Source organism: Hypanus sabinus, unplaced genomic scaffold (assembly GCF_030144855.1).
Source record: "Hypanus sabinus isolate sHypSab1 unplaced genomic scaffold, sHypSab1.hap1 scaffold_1032, whole genome shotgun sequence".
NCBI lineage: Eukaryota > Metazoa > Chordata > Chondrichthyes > Myliobatiformes > Dasyatidae > Hypanus > Hypanus sabinus.
The window spans coordinates 29,377-36,661 of NW_026779085.1; the positions used below are offsets into that span (position 1 = coordinate 29,377).

The following is a 7,285-nucleotide window of genomic DNA, read 5'->3' on the forward strand; positions in this document are numbered from 1 at the left end:
GCAGTGTAATTTTTCCATTACAAACCAAGTATCTGGATGAGCATATTAAACACCAGGACCGAGCAGACGGGGACTCGGCCTACACACTGGGATTACACGATACAGGGATTGTTCGGCCAGCAATATGAGCCGAATGTTCTGTCTCCATGTTGTGTGATCCTGAAGCTCAATGACCGATCGGATGCGGCACTGGGATTTTCATCACAGAGGATGTTATCCTCCGTGCTTCGATTGGTGCTACCGATGAGATGGTCCACTACACACAGGGGATTGTGAAAGTGTTGATATTAGCAAGTGTGGCCAGAAAGATAAATAGATGGATAGATAGATGGCTAGTTGGACAGATGGATAGATAGATAGATAGATAGATAGATAGATAGATAGATAGATAGATAGATAGATAGATAGATAGATAGATAGATAGATAGACAGACAGATAGATAGATAGATAGATAGATAGATAGATAGATAGATAGATAGACAGACAGATAGATAGATAGATAGATAGATAGATAGATAGATAGATAGATAGATAGATAGATAGATAGAGCGAGAGGGAGAGAGAGAGAAAGAGAGGGAGAGAGGGGGTAGAGAGAGAGGGGGGAGAGAGAGAGAGAGAGAGAGAGAGAGAGAGAGAGAGAGAGAGAGAGAGAGCGAGGGAGAGAGAGAGAGGGAGAGACAGAGAGAGGGAGAGAGAGTGCACATTGTTGTGCTCAATGACGGAGCCAACATGAGAGCAAAATTCTTCCTATACTTTTTTTTTTGCTTTTAAAAACCGGCATAATTTTCATGGATTTTTATTAGTTGAAATCAATGGCATTCTTGATCAGAAGATTTACCGTTCCTCAGAGGTCACATGTTAACTTGTCAGTAAATCAATTGAAGTTAATTAACAAGTGGAATTGTCGGCATTCATCCCAATTTCCGTTTGTTTTGTCTACTCTGATCTTCCGGACTCCGCCGCCATCAGTTGATCATGGTTCAACTGTGTAGCCTTAAGCTCCTCCGTCCAATTCCCTGTCTTTCCAATATTTATCAATTTCCACCATAAGTATGTCCAACGATCATGCCCCGATCTCGGTCGTGGGTAAAGAGTTTCAGAGATTTCCCGCCCTCCGAGTGAAAACTTGTCCGAAAACCCAGCTCCTCAAAGGCAGAACATTTATTTGGTGACTATGTCGCTTTGTTCGTGACTGCCCTCTAGTGGAAATAGTTTAGTATCACCCATAGAGCGGTACAGTGCAGGAACAGAGTCTCTGTTAATCGAGAAACGTCAGACCCCTTACTCCCCCCTCCATGACGTCGCGGAACGGAAGCCGCCCTCCTGTTCGTAAGCAGCTATCCGTTTGTCGTGAAGACCAATCTGCGGGTCACGATCGTAACTTGAACTACAGAGCCCCAGCTGATATGATGGGACTCCGGTAACAAGGAGCAATGCCATTATATTTGCAGAAGCCGTGGCTCGTGCCCCTGTAACCAGCAACCATTGAAGTCCTGTGGAAAGCAACGATAAGGTTGAATTAACTTGCGACGCAAAAGGGAACATCGATAAATATCACAAACCCCTCAAGGATAATGACAGAATGTTTCGGTCTTCAGAGAAAGTTACTCTGAACATAACCCGTCTTCACAGAAATCACGCAGGAAAATATAAATGTACCATGAGAAATGATTACAGTTGTGAATGCGCTGAGATTTAACAGCAGGTTAACTGTAAGTTTGCAGGTAGCTCATGACATCAAATTACATTCAGTATTGCTGATTAAAGAATTACCATCTAGATTTCTGATGAAGATGGGCCAGACAACATCATGATTCAACTCCAGGGTCCACCTTTGACACGGCAGATATCATAACAAGTCTGAAATTAATTTGCTCTGCCGAGTCAGTTCCCAATGCTGACAATAGATGGCGCAATGGAACAAACAGTGTGCAGGCAGGACAGAACTCTGCCACCGAGTCAGTCAGCAACGTTGAGAATAGAAATGGTACTTGTAAGGTTGATATCAAAGTAACCATAAAAGACAGCGGCCTTTCTGTAAACGTCACTGTTCAGGGCAAGTGAAAGTTTCTGTGGAAATTCCACTTCCAACCACCGCTGCAACTTCTGAGCAATTATATTTTACAGTTTTCACCTATTCTATTCTGTCTACTATAGTCGTCAGAGAACAAAATAAAACTATTTATCAGGGACAGGGACTGCTGAACAGAGTAACAGATGTACTAGAGGTCCTTAAGAGATTTACTTATAAGTCAAGGTCCCGGATTTATGTATGTCAAATTTCGGGAGACGTTCAGTTAAGGCTACAGCGAATAATGTCCCATGCTTGCCAGAACATTTTAAACTCTTCATTTAAAATAATGGAGAACCCTGCCGGTTTATCTGCCACAGAGGGACATTCTGTGCCCTTGCTTGTAAGCCGGATGGTAAATCGCCTCCTTTCAAACCGACAGCTTCATTTGGTATCAGCGCGGAATGTGCAGTGTAGCGCCTGAAGTTCTGAAACGTAGATCAGTTTCTCAGAATACAGAACCCCAAGCAGTGCAAACCTGACTTCCCGACGTAAAGGACACAACCAATTTGTGAAGAAAACACAGCCGCTGGACGATTGGTACTGGACGAACCAATCTTGGAGTCAGTTACCGGGGGTAGAAGTAACATCACGTTCAGGGGGAGAAACATAATCTGCTAGAAACACTCAGCAGGTCGGGCAGCATCTGTGAAAGGGGGAACAGAAGTCGACATTGCGATGCAGGTCGAGGAGCAGTCCTAGCACTTGTTCCGCTTGCAAGGATAAATGCCCGGAGGGAGATCAGTGAGGAGGGAGAGATGGAGAAGGGCGTCGCGCAGGGGCGATCCATCCGGAAAGCAGAAATCGGGGTGGTGTGGTGGGAAAGATGTACTTGGTGGGAGGATCTCACCGGAAGTTGCGTAGGCTCCGGAAAATCCTGTGCTGGAAACGGAGGCTGGGCTCTCTGCTTTGCCATTTGCCGCTTCAGTTCCACATACAACTTTCAAACATCAGGTCCAAATTTCCCAAACAGTCAATGTCTGCCCAGACGGAACCGTATTTCACAACTGTAATCGTTGAATATATTCATGTCAGTCACTATGGAAATAAAACTATTAGAGAACGTTCAAAAATGAGGAAACAGATCAAAATGATGGATATTTTTCCAGTCTGGGAAATCCCAGCCTCTACACCACTCCATCTCCGAACCCACAATCATTCTATTCACACATTCCCTACTCTTTAAACATCTTTACCCCGCGCCCCTCCGACTCTATGACCACTCCTGCCACAAAACCCATCCATGTCTCTGTAACCAACCCCCTGCAAGACTTGGACACTGCTCGGCTGTCGATAAACCCTCCTACCGCTACACCCTCTCAGTGAATCTGTCATGACCCTACACCCCTCTATCCGAACCTCCCCTACCCTTTACCCTTCCTTGTTTCTGAAGCACCCGGCAAGCTCTACACATCTCCCCATTTCTGTCCCCTACAACAACCGTATCTCTGTAAGCACCTCCATTGCTGTTCCCATCAGAGTCTCTGTAACCCTCTCTGGACCCTAACATCATTCCCATCTCCGTAACGGCGTGCACTGTTAGTGAACCCTTTAAGATTCCCGGGGAGATTTGGACATTCTGGTGTGAAGATACATTTTGTTTTACCCTCTTCGATACTATTTGTGGATGGGACAGAACTGCAAGATGGAATCGGTTGGAACAATTCTCGGGGAATTCTATTCAGATTTGAGGAATCTTCTACCCAGGATGGAAATTGAAGGCGGATCACTGGAGGGGTGGGGGGAATTGAAGAGGACAGGAATACTGCCCGCAGGGTCGTGGTGGTGAGTTGGCGCGGGATCGGAGGTGACGGGGAACCGGGATAGGAGTGTCTGGGGTAGATCCTTGTGAATGTTTGTGTAGGTGAGCGGAGCCGAGTGGTTCCTTCCGTGGTTGTCCCCATGTGTGCACCCGACATCAGATGTTCGGGACACTGCTGGTACAAAACAAGTCTCTGATCTGACAAAACAGGATTCAGCATATCAAAGGTTGACACTCGCGAGATGCTTTCCCATTCCTTCTCTAAAAAAGGCTCGTTGAATTGAGCTCGGGAAGTGTTTGTTACACAATACCAGTTTGCTCAGAACCAACTTCATTTACAACAAAGGAGCCGATTGCAGCTGCAAAAACCAGGCCCACAGCAACCTTATTAACCCTTTATAAACGCCCATAGAGAGAGAGAGAGAGAGAGAGAGAGAGAGAGAGAGAGAGAGAGAGAGAGAGAGAGAGAGAGAGAGAGAGAGAGAGGGCGTTGAGCGAGATTGAGCACGGGACTCTGCGGCTGCTCCACAGCAGAACACTTTGGTCTCTGATCTCCCGTCGGTGCTTTGTGTCCCGGTGTCATTTCTTCCTGGAATGGGAACAAATTTCTGTAAGGACACGCTGGTTCAGGCAGCAGATGAAGAGAGAGACGCATTCTGTGTTTCGGGTCCGAGATCCCGAATGAAGGTACCAGCACCCAAACCATTAACTGGCAGGTAGTGTCCTACGTTTACTTTAACACACCCAGACTGGACATTCCCTTCCCCATCTACCTTTTGGGACATCTGCGATGTCTCTGATTCTCGTTTGGCTGCTGGGTCCAGGACTGGGACCCTGTAGATCCGCGGAAGAGGAACGAGATTTGTAAACTTCTCATCAGCTGGATTTGAACAAGAGTCTAATTACTGCTGAAGACGCGGTCACTGGTGTTTCAGTTTGACCCGCTTTCCCTCCCCAACATTCCTGAGCTGGTTTCTTGTCATTTCTTGTCTAGTCTTGGTGAAGGGCTTTGGACTGCAACACTGTCCTTCCATGTATTCTGCAAGACTTGTTGAGTCCCTCAAGCATGGGTGGGGCCAATGCCCGACAGCTCCCGATTACCTCCCGACCTGCGTGTGTGTGTGTGTGTGTGTGTGTGTGTGTGTGTGTGTGTGTGTGTGTGTGTGTGTGTGTGTGTGTGTTTGTGTGCGCGTGTGTGTGTGTATTTGTGTGCGCGTGTGCGTGTGTGTGTGTGTGTGTTTGTGTGTGTGTTTGTGTTTCTGTGCGTGTGTGTGTATGTGTGTTTGTAAAGAGCGGGTTAGAGGAAACTGCTGGGGGATGGGTTGTGTGGCCTCTGCTTTAGTATTCATTACAGTCTCATGGATCTGATTCAGCACTTGAGTGTGTTAAGAAGGCTTGGATGTGGAGTGAATCCTATAATTAGTACAGCCTCAGGTCCTGATGGAAAAATAAACTCTTATTTACTACGATGTTTAAATCAGCCTGTATTTTGTTCACCATGAACTGGCCTGTGGCGGAGATGGAGAAAAGTATCAGGAAGTGGGTTCTGTTTGTATCGTTTATTGTTTAATTGAACTGCTGAGGAATTGTGTGGAAGTCATTACCACAGTTTCCCTTTTCTCTCTTACCTGTTGTTCGCAGACAGTGTCGAGTTCGACTCTGCAGTAGTTCCCTTCCTCCACCAGCGACACCCAGTGGCCGATGTGTGCAACGTTAACAGAACTGCATCATCTTTACTCACCAGGGTTACTCCACCAGCCCCTCCTAATCTCCTAATCTCTCACTCCACACCCATCATCTGCTGCTCTGAGGCCGAAGGGCAGAAAAGAGGAGAAGCCCCACTCGGAAAACCGTCTCCCGTGCCTTCACACTGGTGGGGTCCGAAGCCGGCAACTGCCTGCCTGACAGCACTTTGCGAGCAACTTCCCCAATCGTGGCTGTGCCAGCGATTCCTGAGATTCTGTTTTACTGCATAGATCTCTGAAAAAAGCGCCTCACCCCCAGCGGTGACATTTATCTGGCTGTGCTCAACGATAATAGTAAACTGCGGGGACTCACCTGAGAAAGAGAAAATCATATGAGGGAAAAGCGACAGACGCAGAAAGACTTGCGAATTGCACTTAACTCAATCTGTACAGATACCAGGGATCTGTTCTTAGCTCAGTAAAGTCGATAATTATAACCTGATCTTCATGCCTCCTACCACCCGCTACTCTGATGGTTATCCGCCACTGAGGGTTCGAGAGAGTGACCCTCACCCGCCGTTATGTGGAGACAAAGAACGAGAGCTGCGAAGGCCAGTCCCGACATCCCGAGAGAGCAGCGCCGATCTCTGTTACACTCGGAGACTGAGCCGCACTTCCTGGTTTGCGGGTCAGATATCCGGATTCTGACGTCACAAGCGGCAGCGCTGATTGGATCAGAGAGTCTGTACTTTGCTCGAATCTACATCAAATCCTGTGTGTTGTTCTACAACTATCTGCTGCTGTGTGGAATCCGATAATGGTCTCAAAGAGAGTTTCTCTCACCCACCGACATGAAGAGAAAGGGAGAGAGTAAAGTGAACGTCATCCACGCGATCCCGAGAGAGCGGCGCCTGTCTCTGTTACATTCGGAGAGTGAGCCTCATTTCCTGGTCTCCATGAGAAATCCCGAGAGCCCGTTATCTGAAAAGCCGGAGCTGACTGGAGCGCAGAGCGAGAGGGCGGAGAATGAACGAATCTAAAACGCTGGAGAAGTAGAAGGCTATTCGGCCCTCAATACTCTGGTGTCGTCCTCCACCAGATCACGTGGCATTTTCCTCAAAACAACTTCCCTCCCGGATAGGTAGACTGGCTGAGTGTTATCGTCGCAATAATCTTGCAGACGGGGACAGCAAGACCAAGGATGTGACTGTGAACGCCGCGAAGGAGAAGTCGGGAGATCACTCACCAGTCCTCATTGAAGGGTCGGCGGTGGTGAGGGTGAGCAGGTTTAAGCTCCTTCTGAGAGAATCTCTGCTTGGCCTCACATAGTTATACATTCACAAAGAAAGGCACGTCAGCGGCTGTATTCCATCAGGTGATAGAAACATAGAAACAGAGAAAGCCTACAGCACAATGAAGGCCCTTCGGCCCACAAAGCTTGAAGAGATTTTGTATGGGTATGTTATCAGAAACAGGGAAATGTTCGCACATGCAAGGCGGAGAGTATTCTGACTGTTTCCATCACCGTCTGGTGTGCAGGCTGCAATGCACAGGATCGACACAGTTTGCATAGGCTTGTGAACAACAATCACATTCATCACAGTGCAAGCCTCTTCATAATCGAGAAAATCTTCAAAAGGTGGTTCCTCAGGATTACCAGGTCCACAATTAAGGGCGATCACCGTCAGTACCATCAGCACCATTCATGCCATTCAGTACCATCAGTACCATAGCGACCTCATAATTCCTTTTGTATTTGTTAGTTC

General features: G+C 47.3%; 1 long non-coding RNA gene across 1 annotated transcript; it reads right to left on the bottom strand.

Moving 5' to 3' along the window:
* Positions 1-827: 827 nt before the first annotated feature.
* On the bottom strand, positions 828-6,169 carry LOC132386145 (uncharacterized). The gene is made up of 3 exons (XR_009509412.1): positions 6,093-6,169; positions 2,923-3,079; positions 828-1,494 (listed from the first exon to the last, which is right to left on the bottom strand). It is a non-coding gene; the product is annotated as an uncharacterized LOC132386145 (long non-coding RNA).
* Positions 6,170-7,285: the final 1,116 nt, after the last annotated feature.